Raw genomic sequence first — 19,719 nt, 5'->3', positions numbered from 1 at the left:
TCAATATAAATTCAAATTTCCCATCGATTTCAATGCTTTAATTGTTTTGCAATATCAGCACCATTTTGTATGACAACCAAATTAGCCTCCATGATTGCCTACATGCAGCCTTAATGAAAAATGCTCTGTGTATTTTTATATCAAAACTGGTAACATGTGGCAGTTTGTTGAGGTTATGTCATCATTTAACTGTTTAATTTACTGCGTTCAAAGATTGAAGCACTTTAAATTCAGATGATGGCTTTAATGGGAGTCGAGCTGTGAGCTGAACAATATGTGCTTACAAACCACATGAAACAAAAAGAGGTGGGGCGTGAGAGGGGGAGCGGGCCGACAATTAAGTCCAGATATGTCCAGATTCAAACTGGCTCAAACACTGGGAGACCACCCCCACAGTCACCCTGCGGTCTGACCAAAGACAAATGGACCGGTGAGGCTCGGTGGCATCGCAGAAAAAAAGATCCAGTTACTGTGAAATACAGAAAAGCTTCTTCTTACTCTACCTGCTGTTTTGATTTTAATTGTTAAGTTGCACGTTGCCAAGAATGCAAGGAATTTCAACAAAGAAGAAACAGAACTGGAAGAGGAAAAAAAAAAATCAAATACACCCATAATGCCTTGTGTGCTTTGGCAGAGCAAGAATGGGATTTTTTTTTCTTCTGAGAGGGTGAGATGAAGAAGGAGTATAAGGGTGGGAGGACGGTGTTTATTGGTTTCTGCCAAGCCAGTCTGAGAAGCAAACACAACCAGGGTGAAATCTGATCGGCTGGCCCCGTGCCTGGACCGGCGGTGGCCCAGTGCAGCGTCAGGGGGGAAAAACACTGACAAACAAACACAAGCACAGGACCTGCGTCTCCAGATAATCACATGATGAGCAGGTCAGATATGACCGAAACCCCCAAAACTGTCTCAGCGAGCAGACAGGAGTGTTGAGGATGTTTTTGAACGTCTGATTGAGGATGACCTTAAAGTGTCTCCTCGAATGCGGGGAAGTTTTCCAATTGAAGTTTGCTAATTCCTTCCCCTTGATCCCATCCCACTCCGCTCTCCCAACACCCCCTACAACACACACACACACACACACACACACTCTGACCCAGCAGGAAAATCCCTCTGTGGCCAGGCATTTCTTTTTAACTTGATATGCTTGTGAATCACCCCCAGTGCTGCAGTGCTGCTCCACTAATGAACACAGGGCCCACAGACAGAGCTGTCCATGCCCTGCTACGCTCCCCGATTGCACTGGAAAACAGGATCCAGCTGCCCGGCACCCTGTCATTACAGAAAAAACCCCTCTCAGAACACCCTCTGCTTGCCCCTAGACCCCTCTCATCCCCTGACCACAAGTCATACTCACCAATCACGCCTCCTGCAGTTAACCTTGGTCTGGACTTAACCTCAGGAACCTGCCTTCATTTTCAGCTTTGCTCCGTTTGCAGCAATAACAAGAATCTCACTTTAGTTGTTTCTTGTTTTGAACACTTTAATCAAATAGTCCCATGTCCTTTTGAAAAAATCACACATTCGGAATTCAGTCAAGAATAATCTTGGCAGTGCAGGAATTCAAGTTTGTCGCTATCTTCGTTTTTCACGCATGATGCACAGATGCTGATAGGTGTCTTTATTTTTGTTTATGCAATATACATACAATAGTAAAAGCGATAAATCTGCAGCGACAGTCTTGGATCTGTATCTGTACCAGACACCAATATGACTATGAGAAGAAGAGGATTCAGGGGGTTGGCATGAAATCCTCATCTGATAAACTCGTGTGTGTGTGACGTGTGAGTCTTGGCGGCAGGATGACACACACACCCTCACACACACAAAAGGACGTTTGCATATGTGCACACATGAATGCAGACAAAGGCACACATGTACCCACACACACATGCCCAGCTGATACCAGCATAAGGGTAGAGTGAAGCCATATCTAATATGCTGAGTGAAAAGTAAACACAGGCCTGTGGCATCAGGGCTTCCCGCTTACTGACAAACCCTCTGACTCAAAACAAGCCCGGGGCCCGAAGGCTTCCAGGAGTCCAGGGTTGGACCGGGGGAGGAGGAGACATAAAACACACACAAGCACACAATCGCACATAACAGGAGCAAAAGTCAACCAGTTATAATTGATCTGTTGTTTCTCTGTCAATAGCAATTACAGCAGAGTTGCGCCGAAATGATTTACAAGGGGGACCTGGTGATTTGTAGAAAGTGGGTGTTTGCTGTTATCAAATTGAATCACCACTCAGACAGGGTTACTGCTTGTTAATAAATGTGTAAATTGTGCTGATGCATTTTCACTGTGTCCTCAAGCAGGATGTTCCTGTTGATAATGTCTGCAACCGCTGTGACAAGGGATGCTTTAAGTGAAAAAACACACACACACACACACACACACACACACACACACACACACACACACACACACACACACACACACACACACAGTTTCTTCTACTTGCGACTTCCCACCCACAGTAACTTTAAAAGTTAGCATGACTAGGCTACAATACTCTCATCAGTCCTCTCGTTCAGCTACGCCCCAAAACACATGAGCGTGCACTGACTGCTAGAGGCCGAAATTTCCCTGACTCGCTTGATAACTTTGGGCTATTGTCTCTCCCTCATTGGTCCATGTCTCTGGGGCTGAAGACTACAGTCACGTGCACAGAAGCAGGCAGGGCGGTAAGTGACAGATGAACAAATACTAACTTTAAAATAAGCATTAAAACTTGAAGCGACAGCAATAAGTAGAGCTTGGGTTGAGATTGCACTACTACTTCCAAGTTCAGTAGTAACTTTAATGCATGAATGGTGATGCAGAACTACTAATAATCTTAGATTTATCTTGATCTCTTGGGAGTTCTGAGAACCAACGATGCATAACAAAACTCTGCTCCACCATAAAAACTGACCCCAAGACGTACATCATACAGTCAGAAGAATTAATGTAGAAGTGTAATTTCTGTTAACATTATTGATTATATCATTGAGTCTTGAAATTCCTTAATTGGTCGTCCAGGGATCTGCCCTGCACTGGGAGCTCTGGTCTCTAACTGAGCAGTGATATCTCCTCAGCTCTGTTTGTTGATGTGTCAAGAGCAAACACCTTGCTGCTCGGCATTATTTTGACAATGAGCCTGTGTGTGTGGCTGACTGGCATTTAACAGACTCCCCTGCTGGCTGTGTTGTAGACACAATAAAGGAACCATCAGATGTGGCAGAGGGGGATCTGACTTCTTCTCCACCCACACACCGTGCAGCCCTCCGCTGCAGTCTGTCTTGTGGTCAGAAACGTTTCACAAATCATGTTAACAAATATCCCCGGCTGAGTATCCTGTGGTTTTTCACTCCAGAGTACAAGGAGTTGTGTGCGTTTGTTGTGGCCGTGGAGATTGAAGATGATCTTGGAGAATGCCAGGAGCATGTGAAAAATATTTGTAGCCATAAAGAAAGGGCAATTGGTATTAATGGGGTGGCATGGCAGTCGAGGCCACGGGAAGTGTGTGTGTGTGTGTTTGGTCTGGGTCAGTCAGACACACTTGTTTCCCAGTAGGATGGATCTGATGGGGGCCACAGGGCAAGGAGCAGACAGATTCATCAGAGTCGTCAGCTCAGGGTGTCCGGTATCCCAGAGTGCAGTGCTGCAGCTGCTCTGCCGGCAGTGGCAGCCATGATGGGCTCCAGGTGGAGGGAGAGACGGCTTCACATGCAGAACCTTCAGTTCGGCTGATCAGATCAGACGTGATGCAGAACAGTAAAGTAGCTAAAATTCACCATATGTTTTCAAAAAGGTAACACTGATACAAATATATTTATATTCTGTTATTTTATATAAAATATTTCTATGTTTATAATGAAATATTCTACATGTCTTGTGCATCATTGTATTCACATCTAGCCTCAGATAATCTGTGGGTTTATTTTTTTAGAATTTTGAGTTTGAAGATATGCCATGAATTAATATTATCCTTATCTATTTAAACTAAATTCATATTTGGTGTGACCACCCTTTGCCTTTAAAACTGCATCAATTCAACACCTGCACACCATTTTTCAAGGTACTTGGCAGGTATGTGGTTCCAACCATCTGGGAGAAGTTGCTAGCGTTGGAAGTGGATTTAGTCTGTCTCAGTGTCTTCTCTCTTCATGTAATCCCACACTGAATCCATGATGTTGAAATTAGGGCGCTGTGGGGGCCGTAACCATCTGCGACAAGACTCCTCATACTGCTAGTCGCAGAGGATAGTTCTTTATGGCTGTGGCCGTATGGGTCGGGAGACAGGTTGTTGTGCACGCTGCAGAAGTCAAGATTCAAGATGCTGCAGATTCTCCTCCAGATGAGGCAGACGAGCCTTGGGCAGTCAGAGCGACTCACACTTGGAACAGTCTGCCAACATCCATCAGAGATTGTTGGACATTTGGTTAACTTTTAAATCCTGGTTGAAGGATAATCAAACATAATGTTGAACATGTTATGTGTTCTTATGAAGTGCTAATGTATTTAATTTGTCCTCTGTACCTGTTTTCACACCTGCCCAGGGACTACAGTTTTATGAATGTGTGTTGTCTCTGTAATTTTAAACCTAATAAATAAATAAATAAATCATTGCAAAGAGCCACAGCGTCATCACGTGCCGCTACATTGATTTGTATGATGAATGAGAATCTAAACATCTAAAGTTTTTGTTCATTTATTTTATTTTTTACAGATCTGTGGGTTTTATTCTTGCAGCTCCAGCACATATCCTCTACCAGTAACATGCAAAATAAACTGCACTGTGGCCTCAAGGCATGACTGGTTTTACTTAAGTGAAAAAGAGAAAGAGATGGAAATCACCAAACTGGTTTATTCTAAAATATGAAGTCCTGATTATCAGTAGTGAAAACAACAGTGTGGAGTTGATGTTTTGAACAGAGTGAACCTGAAGCCTTGGTTGGATTGTGAATCCACCAGAGGAGACTCGACTTGACCCGTGTGAACCTGTGACAGAAAACACATTGGTCATTTCTAACCATTCATATCCACTTTACGCCCTGCTGGGTTTCTAACAGGAAATATGTGCACAAGAGACAAAATGTCTGCCTCGAAAAAAATTCTGTGATCTTCAAAATGCACAGATTAAAGTATTTGTAAGAGTTTACATGTTAAAAAAGTGTGAGTTAGTTGGTTTAAATGGTTTCTTGTGTAAAACTACAACATGTTTTTGGAAAGTGTCCATTTGTTATTCTCACACTGTGTCTTTATCAGCTGAGGTCAAATTTATCCATAAACACACAAGCAGCTTGTTAGTTTGTCTGCAGCACGAGGATTTTTCTTAGATCCTTATCACAGATGTGAAAAATAGCCCGCTGCAGAGTTTGCTCATAATAGATTTCTGTCTCTCTTCTCCTTCAGTCCGGGATGCCTTGTTAAATCCGGAAACTTGTGACAAGTTTGATTTAGGGCTGTTTGGACTGAAACAGCAGAAGCTCCTCTTTGTAATCAATCAAATCAAACTGAAAGCAGTTATTTTTCTAACCTGACGTGCATCGCAAAGGTATGAAGGGAAACCTATAAATATACCACTTCATTCAGCTCCAAGACAACTTACACTTACTCATAGAGTGATTCGTCTTTCTCAGTTTATCCACGATTCTGCACAGCACAGTCATCCAGGCCACCACCACCTGTAAAGTAAGACAACAATTTAAAGTTAATTTGCACATGTGTAATGAAAGAGTAAATATAGATACAACTGACAGATTATAAATTTGACTTTTAAAGATGATATTTACTCTAAGGAGAAGGACAAACAGCAAAGTGGCTGCCTTTACTGACTGCACTTTGAATTCCTAATTGGTATAATTTGTGTACATATACAACATAATTCATGCCCTTCATTCTTACTCTTTTGTGCAGCACACAATCGCAAACACATGAAATAACTGTACTTTCCAACAGGTGTATTGCAAAGTTGTAAGCACTTACTCTATTATCCACTATGTTTTTCATATTTAGAATGTACCAAATGTGGGACATGGTACAAAGTGTTGACTCAGAGTCCAAGTTAAGTCAAAGATTGATTTCAAACTTGTTAGCCATAGCCTGTTTCTTGTGAGTTCATAAATGTAAACAAAGTTGTACTTGACTTGATTTAAAATCTTTCTGCTATTTTTACCCTGTCTCGAATTCTGACACTCACTTATTGATTTCTTATTTTATTTATATTTATTTATTTACTGGCCAGGAAAAGAAGGGACAGTGTCGTATATGTCTTAACCATTCAACCCCCATACTGTACACATATAAGTAAAGTCATTAAAGGTGGGTTGATTGTCTCCATTCACACTTCGTTCTGCAAAGCTAATGGTAGCCTATAGACTGATGGATCACAAAAAACATATAGGGTGTTTGCTGTTTTATATTCTTGTATTAGAAGAATAGCACTGAAGATAAATGAGAAATACTATAGCAAACAGCATGTCCCATCATCTCACCACTGCTTTTGAATTTCACATTGTTCACTCTGCAGGAGTCACATTTTATATTTTGTCTTCAATGAAGAAAAAGAGAAGAGAAAGAGAATCAGCGAGCTTTCAGAGGCTGCAGCTTCCAGCCAACATCAAACATATAATCGAAATGAACAGCAATGATGGTGTCGGAGGCAAGATCAACAATGCAGCAATTAATAGCTCAGTCACCTTGACAAAGATCAAGAGAGCAGATCCTGGCTTAAACAAACAACTGTGACATTTGCAGTGTGGATTCTCTAGGATATCCTGCAGAGTGACTGAGCTGGATCAAGGACGGGTTTTGTGTGTGTGTGTGTGTGTGTGTGTTTTTGTTTTTCACCGTGTGGTTTTTAATCATCATGAAGTAAAAGCACGATATGACTGAAGAGTGTGACTTCATGCTCACATGGCACAGCATGGCACATGCCCAAGGCCAGGCAGTGTGCGATGCCCGTGTACAGGATGCTCAGCTCCCTGCCCCTCCCTGAACAGGTGCTGAGAGATGTCTTGTAGGTGTAAATGTGATCATTGTGCTCTTAAGCTCACAGTGCTGATGCCAAAACTTTGGAGAGCAGCAGCAAGTGAGAGCAACTTGTAATATACAATGTTACTAATATTCAGTCTGATGTAGTCGTGCAAAAAAAACTGTGAATTGTTACAAGTAAAATACAGGATAAAACATTGCAACTATAAAAGTGACTGTAATTACACCAGAACAAGCCCATGCAACAGGGCAAGTAGCCTATTCCCTGTTTTTTTATTTCTTAGAACATGACTTTGTCTCAATGCTGCCTCACTGTAATTGGATCCACAGTCACAAACCACTTCGATCCAGATGGGACAGATGTGCTTCGGGAGGCTGACAGGGAAATTGTCCAAAACGACTGAAGCTGAGATGAGAACAAGGCTTCTTCAAACAAATGATTAAAACCTCAAGATCTCAAATTCTTTAAAAGCATTTTTGGTTTCGGGGTAATCCAAATATTTGTCACTTAAAGATGGCATTTTTATTCAAACATACTTTCGCCTCAGACATTTTTAAAATATAAAATAAACTGGGAATAATTTGTGTAGTCTCCATAACACAAAATAATGGAATTGGGGTTTTTAAAGTTTTGAGACAATAGAGTTTTTTATATTTCATGTGTGTGATATATTTACTTGTACATATTGATATATTTATACACACTGTAAAGGAACAATATTCAGTCTGTTTTAGTTCAACATTTGATCTTCACCAACTCTTCATTGAAATATTTTTCTCTTCTGAGTCTCTTCATTTTCACCTACTAGACTATTAATGGATGTTTTGAGTTGAAAACAGCAAGTGTACTTAATCTACAATAAGTTAAAAGAAGAATCATTTGCATTTTTGCCACCTATGCACATATTTAAAGCAGTATTTTAATTGCTATATTCTTGATACACATGTGATTATTACTGTTACTAAATGAATGAAGCGGGCACTAATGACTGGAGAATCAACAATCAGGTTCAAAGTGTTTAAGATTACACAAATGAATAGATAAAAAATACCAGCCTGCATTGAGATGAATAATAGTAATAATACTTTCCCTTCAGCAAAAATAAAAGCACATAACCCCTTACTGAGTCCTCACTGTGCTGACTTTCATTCGTTATTTAGATTTCCACACTCTTTGCGGTGCAAATGTTTCCCAATGCCAGAAATGATTCCTGTCACTGCAGGGCTGAAGTCAAAGAAAAGTTATGACATACAGCAAAGCATTAAACATGTCCGTTAAGGTGCACTGCCGGCGTTTTGCTCTGACAAGACTATGGCTGTTAAACATCTACACCTCATCACCTTCAGGGCCATTTGACAGAAATTCAATCAAAAACAAAATGTGTGATACATCAAGATAATATATTACATTTTGTGGCATTTCTCACTATGACAAATATTTTCAGACCTGTGCTTATCTCCTCGGCAGCTGTGGTGCCAGCAGTTTTAGTCAGCGGAGGAAAACATGCGCCAACATGCCATCATGATTCAAACACAACTGCAGTGCCAATGCAACGGCAGCTTGTATTTCTTCTCTTAACAGGCTGGATTTGTAGCCTCTCTGAGTGCGAGCAGTGTGTGAGAGCAAGGCCTGAAAAGGGGGAAAGCATACGCATGTGTTTGTGTGAGTGCGAGACAGAGTGGGGGAAAAAAGAGAGAGGATCCTGATCTCTCTGGGACTTACTCAATCCCAAATGTAATGTAAAACCTATGGGACAATGAGGGGCTACATAGTGCTGAGCTCTACCCGGGCCAGAAAGTCCACCCAACATGTTGTCAAACCATGAGGAATTTATTACTAATGTTGGTCAGCTGTAGCCACAGGGGGGGGGGGGGGCTTTTTTCCACAGAGGAAAAAGAGAAATCATTAATTATCTCCACCGCCACCCTTGATCATTCGCTGAGTTTATCTCCAAAGCGTGCATTTCCATCCCGACAGAGTCTCTTCAGCTAGCGTGTCCATTTATAAAGCTGGTGGCTTAACAGCGGGGTCATACACTAACCTTACAGTTGCCAGCTGATGGTGTGAAGGATTGGAGGTAGAGGAGGCAGAACAAAGCAGACATGGCAGCAGTGAGTGTGCTGGGATCCAGACCTTGGCCTTCAGCCTCTTTCCCAGGGGCAACCAAATCAACAGACTATGGAGGAATGTGCAGCAAGTACAAGACCAGCAGAATAACAACTACTCGAGTTAAAAGTCTCACGTTTTCAAATGTAATTTGCAAAGACAAAATAGAATCTTTATATGTTTGTATGCTAAAAAAATACTTAAACAGATAGATGTGAAGTAGCTGATGGGTATGTGAGCTGCCATTCTAACTCAGTGGTGAGACTCAATAGAGAACAGTGAGCATGTTGGTGGGAGTTTGGATCCATCTAATAATCATGCATTCAAAAATGTAGAGGCCAACGAAATATAATCCAAAGGTTATATTTAAGTAATACCGTGGAAAACAGCTTATCACTTCTATCTGGGTCCATTCAAACACTATATATGTCTCTCTCTTGCTCTAAGTGTGATAATAGGCCAGAGGGAAAGTGTTAGAATCCCCTAACATCCATGCTGCTGTTGGAGATGATAGTTATGTACTGTAAAGTACTAAACCCAGAGCAGAGCAGGAACCTGAGGGCAAAATAACTCACTGAGCCCTGGTCCTGTAAGGAAAATATTACATATACATACATAAATACACACATAGTTACCATATGTTGGGACAGCAGGCACAAAAACCTTTTGAGAGCAGGCACACAAAAAAGGACATTCTAAGCATCTGAGAACTTTCAGTAGTGGACGTCAAGAGTTTAAAATGTTTGTTTCACATGTCGTCATGCATACAAATACCCCGACTGAACACTGTAGGTGGACTGCTTGATTTCTATAAGTGAATGAATCACCATTTTTATTTGGGAGCTTCTGTCCCACACTGTTTGATCCACATCACTGATCATTGTGACCAGTTGTCACTATTAGTGGAATCCACTGCAGATCTATTTATTCCAAGTTTTTAAAAAAACTCACAGGACTGATCACATTGTGAGAATTTATCAATTCTGACAAAAATTATCATAATGACATTAAATTAAAGTTCAGTGTAAAAAGCAGAATTATACTCACATTGCATAGTGTAGGAATATGCTTTGCCGACATGTATCATCACTGGAAGTTGTCATAGTTTTTATTTCCAGCAGCAGCACATCCCCTTCGCTACATCACTGTAATAACAAAGTGCAATTCATTCAAATGATTGAGGGAGCTGTAGATAAGTTGCTCTTTTTAAATGAAGAAGTGTGATTTAGGATCAATGGCCACATTCAAAAGAATCAACTGACACACTTACTAAATCTTCTTTGTTCCTTGAAGAGCATAACCTATCGACATTCCAGTTGGCCACCATGTTGTTTCGCGTTGACCTTGTTTGCATTTTCCAGTTGGCATCCATCTTAGGGCAATCTTTCTGGTCCATTTTGAGAACCTACCCATCGTGACGTCTGATCTCAGCTGAGCAGGATTCTGTTTCATCCCAAATCCCATTTTGAGACATGCTCTGGATGGTGGTCCCTGTCGATGGCATCAGGAGAAGTAATAAGAAATGAACTTGGCAGTTCTGACACTGAAGTATCATAAAACAAATATACCAGCAGCTCAACATATACGTACATATACATTCACTATACATCAGCCTGGCAAGCAACTCACTTTTTTAACCACGATTTCTGAGTCAACACCATTTTGATAATCATATTGTGGGTGGGACAGTGTTCCTCTCATGCTGATAGATACACAGATAGACTCTGAAAACAAGAGTAACTTGCCATTTGCTTGCCAAGTGTTGGATAAAATAGAAAGATAAGGTTATTATATTTTCATGTGCTCTTCGCAGTGTTGTCATACCAGGATTTAACAAGTGACCCATCTGTTGCACTTGAAAATGTTTTGTCGTGAATCCATAAATCATTCTGCAGTTGTTATTCCCAGTTTTTTCAGCTCATTGTCCTCACCGTCTTGTCATCTTTCACATTTACGCTCAGAGGATCAAACATTGCCCTTCAGCTGCTGTGTTAGACCGTCAGTAAACCTGGCTCAGGTTTTTATGTGCCGCTGCTGAACCTGGCCGGGCTTGTTTAACTGCATCCAACGCTAATTTGTGCTCATGTTGGAGCAGCACTGTTTACTATCATGATGTGAGTTTCCAGGTTATTTGAGGCTCTTAAAAGAAGTGGAACAAGGGAGTGAAACTGTCTTTGAGAAATGTCATTCAATTCACCCTTTGTATGAGACTATTACATTGGATACTATAATGAAGATAATACAAAAGTGGTTTGTTCGCTCAATTTTCCAGTGGAAGAGCTCTCCATGTATATTGGCTACAAAGATGACTATTAGGCTCTGGCACTATTTTGTCATACACATACAGACAGTAACCACATTTTGTAGGCTTCCCTCAACTTTTATTTATGGACTTGGATTATTTTCCCATGGAGAATACCTAATTCCAATTGACTGGAGGGTGCACATCTATTTCAAATACCCCATAAGACTCTGACAGAGTAACATTGGCACAGGGGCAGCAGTTCTATAACACTATTTATGACTCTGGAGGAGCTTGGGCCTGGAGACTACATGAAGCCTGTATGGGCATTTACTGGGGGAAGTATGGTCCAATGAAAAAACACCATTGAGTTGCATTATGGGAAGTGTATAATCTAGTGTCTTAAGCATAGACTGTATTAAGGCTTGACCCAGAGGGAAAAATAAGGATGTATGATAAACTACCCCTCTAAATTCTGATTAAGCATATATATATATATATATATATACTAATGTAGTCGTTCTCATTTGTTTCTCTATGAATCTCTCCTGGTTAAAATACTTGTAGAAGTGGAACTTCAGAGTGCAATGATAGAAAGTCAGGACTTTGATAAGGCCTTGTGGATACTTGAGTTGAGTAGATCTCATGTAGTATGTTCAAAGTCTCTCTAACCGTCACTGTGCTGTAGAAATACTGTTAAATTACTTTTAATGTAGAAACAATATATTGCAGCTCTAAATGTATTGACTCAGGTCGGACCATCACCGGTCAAGTGGGCAAACAGGTAAATCTGTGGCTGCTGTCCAAAAGCTCAGATCCCAGACAGCAGAATGTGTGACAGCGCGGCTCCTTGTTTACTTTGGCAGAGAGTCCGTCGCAACTATCCACGCTCCACACAATGCCACCCAATGCACATCATAAAAACACAGTCATAAATCACAAAGAGCCTGAATACAGACAAACAGGAAAGAAAAAAAACTGAAACAGTGTGAGAATAAAAGTTACGTTTGGACTCCAGAGAGGGGACAAAGAAGAAGAGAGTGATCTTACCGAGGGAAGATTATATTTTCTTAGCAAGTGTACATGGCCTGTGTGTTTAGATCTTAATTTATTATTGTTGTACATTGCATTATAATCTTTGTGCAATCACAAGGACTTTGACAAATGTGTCTGCAGAGCACTGCCAAGCTCACTGCACAATTGCATAACCTTCACTGTTCAGATTCACTAATAGCCACGTAATGGAAAAGCAGGGAGCAGCAGCGGCAGCAGCATTACACTTCATTGACAGGGAAGTTTAGCTTTTTTTCCTCACTTGACATCTTTGATAATTCTCGGGACAAATTCAGTGCGTAAATGAGCATTGTGCTTCGGGCCGACACATTCCAGATCGGACGACAAATAGCCATTAACAGCCGCGTTATCAATCACGCAGGTACAGTGCACTGTCACTGCCTCTTTTCACGCATTCCAAACGACAGGCATAACTCTGACCTGACAAACCCAGTCAGCTTGAGCAACTTCCCCAATCTATCACAGCTGTCACGAGGCAAAGCACGGCTTTGTTCTGATTAATTACACCTTCGCTGCTAGGGAGCTGTCACTCATCCAAACAGGTGATATATATACACACTATCGAGATGTTGTGAATGAACATGAATGACTGTGGGTGTCATGAGTCAGCCGCCAAATATTCAAATGAACATTATAAGACGGAGGCAGAGGAAGAAACTAAACAAGGAAACCATTTGGCTGCCCTCAGGCAAACTATCCAGTCTTCACTGTCCCACAAAGCAGAAGAAGTGCTACCAGTGTCAGAGGATCAGAGTTCCTGCATTAGAGTGACGAGTGAATGCAATTTCCCCTGAGAGAGATTGTATCATAATGATGTCAGTGTCTCTCTGTACACATAATATGTTTGAATAAACCTGTGGGGATCTCGAGGGAACTCCAGCATGCAGCAGAGTTACAGTAATGTGTTTAAACTGGCAAAACACACAAAACACACATCCAGCCATGAGTTTCCCCCTGACACATTTCAAAGCACATAAACATTACTTTACATACATTTCCTGCAGATCATGGTAGATTGTTCCAAATTGGACACATTAGCACAATAACTGTTCATTCTGCTTGTGCATGCATGTGTTTGTGTTCACAGATGAAGTGGTGGCAAGATACAGTGTGTGTGTGTGTGTGTTGGGAGGTAGCATGTGTGGATGTAAGTATTCAAGCATTTGATTCAAGAGCACTCTCTGAAGCAAAGAATAATTGTGCAGCACATTGACAGAATAAAATGTTATAAATGATGGATTGTCAACAAAACAAGACAGTCTGATCTAAATTCATCGAGCTAACGTGATCACAGTGAACAAGCTTGATGTTTACAGTTATAATGTTTTCCATGTTCAACATCTTGTGTTTTCAGTGGTATGTTTACCTGCCTGTTAGTTAGCACGATCATTCCATGAAATGTTGTGGAGGGAGGAGCAGATCTGAATAAATAGTTGGATCTAGTTTTTCATTTTCTTAAGTATTGCGAAATACGGGTGAGCCTGTACTCACAAAGCACAGCCAGGGCTGATGGAAATTACATTAGTTTTGTTGATAATTCTTCTTCAATCTCTATAAACTGATTCTCCATGTGAATAAGTAGAATCTGTAGACGAGGGACAAGATTTTGGAGCAGGAAGCCCTCTGATTTCTGTTTCTAGTTTGACTAATCACGTTGGAGCAAGCAGTGTGGCAGGTCAGTATGGAGAGCAAGAGTAGGAACACATTGTTCAAAATACACCAGCTATCAGTTTTTTAATTTACCTGCATTCATGTGCAGATGGGAGCAGAAATCATCAGCCAAAATGTCATCTGCACCTAAAACACCTGCAAAATGTATCACTGCTTGTGTCTTGTGTGGAGATTTGACTCATGTGATAAAAGAGTCATGCCCCAAAATCTTGGCTGTTTCACCCAGAGGCTAATTTATCCCCAGACGATAGCTAATGGAATCAGAGATTGTTTTTTCATGAGCCAAAGTGATCGACAAATTAGACTAAAATGGCACCTAATGTATATGACCAATTTTTCAATCAGTAAGATTGATGCTTCAGTCTGACAGACAGTGTAAACTAGGGAACCGATACTTCGGTAGCAAGCCGATGCAGAAAGTTCAAACCGTCTGAGTACTCTTTTTTTACAGTACTGTAGGTACTGAACAATACGGCCTACCGCTGCTTCAGGATCAGGGCAGACACTCATAACATGTCCAGTATCCTTGTGCCGTGCTGTTTTAACCTGCTGCATGTCCTCCCTCCTCACGACCCTGCTGACCTGCGCTCACATGTTAACAATAAACACCAACACTAGGAGGTTATTAGGACATGTACAGTACTGGAGTTTACTTTACATTTGTTTGATTCCCCCTAGAGTTTATGAGACACGTATTTAAACTCAAGGTTGTCTTGGCTGTGACGATGGTATTGGTATCGAAAAATAGATTTTGTGGTATTGTGACATCCCTAGTATGAACCACATTAGTCTGAGCTGCCACCTCTGTCAGTGTCACAACACTTTCTGCATAGAAACATGATCAGTGAATCAGTCACTCAGTCACTCAGCTTCTCTACACTAATGCTGAAGAGCTCTGTGTGAATCCAACACACCTCTCCATAAACCAATAACTCCCAAGGGTAATTACACCTATTAAATGTGTGTGTGTGTGTATCTGTGTGTGTGTGTTTAGGTGCCAAAGGTGTGCACATCTCATTTCATAACTGCATTGTGGAAAACATGATGTGTGTGGGCGTGGGATTAGTGTTAACAGCAGCTCACGCTCACCCTCATCTCCTCGTCAATTGTCCACAACATCCCATACATCGACTGCAGCGTCCACTGACACACACAGCAGCAAATCATACGGGACCGTTCAGTGATGGCTCGAAAGAGCAGCTGCACACGTGCTTAGTCTTTTACTCTCCACTGCACTTTCCACAACACCAGCATTCCTACAATAACCATATTCTCATGCCAACACACTTCACCCTGTTAATGCAATTCTACGAGAAGGGTTTCAATGAGGCAGCTGCTGAGGGAAGGGGACGTGAAGACTTCTGTCCAAGGACAATGTGTCTCAGTTGACCATTACACATAAGCACAGTGGTCTCCAGAGGCTAAATGTAGACCACCATGATCCAGCCCCAGAGAGTTTCAAGCATTAAAACATGTCTGGGAGCAAACTGAGACACTTCACTCTGTGTGCTCAGGTTGACTCGAGGGCCAGTAGGTCGTCTGCAAGCTAACGCTGCAAAGCTCACAGTACAATCATGCCTTCTGATCCTTATCTGCGCCACAGTGATGCAGACCTGCTCTAAGGAGCTTTGCTGTGCTCCGCTCCACAAGCAAAAGCTTTTTAAAGATTGACTTCTTTGTGCAGGGGAAAATCTCCGCAGCTCAAAGGAATAGCTCCGGCCGGTGTTTTATTACATTGTGTTTCTTCAACGGCCTCGCGCTTGAAAACAACTTTCCAGCTGAGCAGTTCTAGCATTAACAAGCCGTTCATCTTTGATGAGCTCCATATGCAAAAAAACAAGAGGAGGGGAGTAAAGAGCCTGTGATCAGAGAAATAAAATCATATGTATATTCTGTCATGCCTCACATCCTGTGGAGCGCTGCAAAATGTGGTGTGCTTGAAGGAAAACAAATAGCATGTCCCAGTACAAGGCTGTGTTTGTTTCTGCTGCTTTACTTGGAATCGCAGAGAGCAAATGTGAGCCTTGAAAAACGCATGTGCCGCTTTACAACAGTTTTTACATGATTTATTTCTTTTATGGCAGATTTCAGGAATACTTTGTCTTATCTTCAGGAAGTATTCCAGCCCGCTGCAGGGACATGTCAAGAGCCAAGATTTTTCTTGCTCACAAGCAGTGTTGTTCCCTGCAGCTATATTTCTCAACCTTGGGTGGTCACTTTACATTTCCTTGTGCCTTTTTTTCCACTCCCACTGTTTCAAACATTGCAACAGTGATGATGAGCAGTGTTTTTATCTGTATTTGACAGGCTCTGTTGTATCTTTGTCTCAACTGAGAACACCCCCATCTCCCACACACATGCACACTGTCTGCAACGACGACAAACACATTCATGTCATACTGTATCTGCAAGACAAAAAGCCTCCCATCGCCCAACCCCGACCGGAGTTTCACAGTTGACAGTCAAGTTCTGGGTCAGTCAAGCTCGTGGGAGCTCACATCCGTCTTGCCTCTTGACATGACATCACAAATGAAAAACAAGACGAACAAGATTACCATTATAAAGGGTTTAAGGGCTTATCTCCGATTTCTGAGGTGGATCGTAGATTCGCCAGAGAACACATGCACCAAGAGACGCATGAACAAATTGATTTTTTTAACGATTTCATTTGCTGTATTTTCCACCAGCACCTATTCTGTTTCAGATCATATTATTCCTTTCCACCACTATTCAACCAACTAATCTGCATACTCTACACACTGCGTGGTGTGTATGAGCCAAGCCAGAGTAGCAGAGCCCAGGTCACAGCAGCTCTGCTCAGTTTAGCTCAGCGATGTTAAAAGTACATCAGCAGCCTGCGGTGAGGTTTATGCTTTAGTAGTGTATACAATGTGCCAGTGAAAGGGGAACAGGCGATGGAGTCATCAGGATTGCGGGATGACCCTGAGTTCATGGCGTACCCCCCCGCTGCTCGTCCCTTTCATCAAACAGCCCAGTTGTTGGTTTAGCTCAGGCCCTTCTCAGCAGGCCTTGGCAAGAGGGAGAGCCCGTGGCCAAAGAGGATTTGGTCAGAGGGGGGGTGCAAGTCTGCTCGCACTCAGCAGCAGCTTTTCCACCATCAAGCACCACCTACTTCCAATCATGCGTTACCCCCAAAATCCTCCCTGTGCCTGCAGAACCGGCAGGGCCAGATCGAGCAGAGAAGAGCTCTGGTCTAAATATACCCTTAAGTTAGCACAGGGAAACAAAGGACGAAACTCTCACCAACATACCATCACACCTTTCAAAACACTTGTGTGGGTATCCCAGAAAGATAGCAACATCAATCACGTTTCCTTAGAGACGACTTATATGTTATTACAGCATTTATCTTTTAGTTGTGTAGTGGCACATCATAGGCGAGGAGATAATGACACGCTTTATTGAAATGGAGACGAATGCACCCTCTCCTCACCATGGGTGGTCTAGTGAGGAGAACTGCATGGAGAAGAGCCCCACAGGCAATTAACATGCAAGCCAGACAGAAGATCTATGGTTTATGCATTACACACAGCTGGGCTCAAGATATCACTCATGTACATCATGCTACACAGTGTGTGCATGTTTTTAAGCTTTAACAGCAACAGTGCATGTGTGTGAGAGCTCTATGTGTCTGACGGTGTAGAAGCAGTGATGTTGAACGTAAATCAAAAATCATTCTCCAGTTACAGCAGCAAGTCTCAACCAGCAGAATCAGGGAGCCCTGTGGGCTGATGCAGAGTGGAAGACAACACCAAGCACAGAAACACAGAAACTAACAGCTAAGGCTTTGTTTTCATTAAGATCCATGAATTGGAAAACTGGTAAAATGTGAAAAGAAAAGTGCCTCAGGATGTTAAAGAAACATTCCAAATATTTCAAAATCAGTAGTCTTTGAGTAATCCTGCTGACGACTGACCGACTGACCGACCGACCAACCTATGGTGAAAACATTACGTCCTTGGTGAATGCAATAAGGATTTCCCACATGGACCCATCAGTGTGTTGCAGTTTAAGTCAGTTTGAACAGTTTTTCTACCGGAAAAAAACCCAAACTGTCTTCAATCCATTTCACGTTTAGAGGGGCGCTGTGATGAAGCTGGGGTACCAGCCAGAGACTGATTAAACCAAGGTCACTCTGGTGGCTCTGAGGAAAGTGTAGCATGTAGCTGACATTTGCTACTTACAAAAAGTAAAGCAGAGATAGAACAGGATAATTTTAAATTAACTTGATGATGGGAGTAGATGAAGAGCTACGATAATCACTAAACTCATAAAGTTTTCATGACAATCTATTCAAACTTGTCTGGACAACGGGGATGAACCAATGGAGGAGCTGCACAACCGTAGAGCCATGCCGTGTGTGTGGCTCAAAAGAATTCCAAGAAAACAGAATATGAGATTACTCAAGTGATGTCACTTGACTTGACAAAGCTCCTCCAGAGCCACAGACATTATACAAGTGTTTTTACAGGCTGTGTGGTACACCCTGTCACCATGAATGACACTGACATGTAAAATCTGTTGAGTGGACCTCATAAGTGCAGCATGACATATGATTTGAGACAGAAGCAGAAATTTAAAGACTGACAGAATCATAACTATTATCGCGTCTGAAGTGTGCTACCACCAACTGCAGTCAAGTAAAAATGTGGGTTAATGGACCGAAAAAAGAGTGTGCTATTAAAACTGTATCTAAAAGTCTCCATGTTAAATTTCCTTTATACATAACTCAATCACTGCCAGCCAGAGGAATAATAGAAATTATGATCTCATCATTGTCCAGGCTTTTTCTTTTATAACTGATTTTGTCAGAAAATCAACTCTTGAATTATCCTAATTCTAATAGACTGATCTTTATATCTCTCCCCCACATGTGCTGCACAGACTCTTCTGTTGGCTTTTGAGATACGTTTCGGATCCAAAATAAGATCAGAATATCACATATTGGTCTCGGTGATCAAATTCAAGTTTTACCAGCTGCACAGTCTCCATGATACAGCTCAAACAAATATAATCCACAGAGGGAGCTCCCTGTAACATTTAACAACGCTTGACACAGTTGGACACCAAAGAAAACTCTAGATAAACTGCAGTACAATAGACAAATGGCCTCCACAACTGCCTGTGACTTCATAAATCCAAGATAGTAGGTTTGTGTGTGTGGCCATCCTGCTGGGAGATACCACATCATTCATCATCTCATTAAAGAGGCTTACAAAAAGGAAGAAAAAAGGATGATTGGACCTACTTTCTGGATAGTTATCATCATTGGGTGAGAGTGCCAAGGGGGTGGGACCTTCTGAGAATACACTCATCTTCATTGGAAGTCTGCTGGTGACGGCAGCTGATCCTGGGGATTGTGCACAGTCAGGTGCAGCAGTCAGTCAAAGCTCTGGCTCGCACTCAGCAAGTTGGCGAGTTGCCCTGAAACGTTCACCCAAAGCCACAAGAGATACCTGCAATTTGTCACCCCTATAAAATAACCTTCTCCATCTCAATTGTCATTTAAAGGCAGTTTGTGCTCCTACAGGGAATGGCGCTTAGCACCGGATCTGCGTTTCTTGCAAAGCATTTTATTATCAAGAAGCCCCCACCCTCCGCCTGGTGTTTTTGTGGCAGTTG

At 41.9% G+C, this 19,719-nt stretch overlaps 1 long non-coding RNA gene across 1 annotated transcript; it reads right to left on the bottom strand.

Annotated features, from left to right (window-relative positions):
- Window positions 1–4,841: 4,841 nt before the first annotated feature.
- Window positions 4,842–11,640, bottom strand: LOC138407447 (uncharacterized). Its single transcript, XR_011240852.1, has 4 exons — window positions 10,360–11,640; window positions 10,137–10,234; window positions 5,604–5,673; window positions 4,842–4,987 (listed from the first exon to the last, which is right to left on the bottom strand). It is a non-coding gene; the product is annotated as an uncharacterized lncRNA (long non-coding RNA).
- Between the last annotated feature and the right edge of the window lie 8,079 nt (window positions 11,641–19,719).

This window comes from Paralichthys olivaceus, chromosome 4 (genome assembly GCF_024713975.1).
Source record: "Paralichthys olivaceus isolate ysfri-2021 chromosome 4, ASM2471397v2, whole genome shotgun sequence".
In the NCBI taxonomy this organism is placed as follows: Eukaryota; Metazoa; Chordata; class Actinopteri; order Pleuronectiformes; family Paralichthyidae; genus Paralichthys; species Paralichthys olivaceus.
This window is presented reverse-complemented; position numbering and strand designations above follow the sequence as displayed.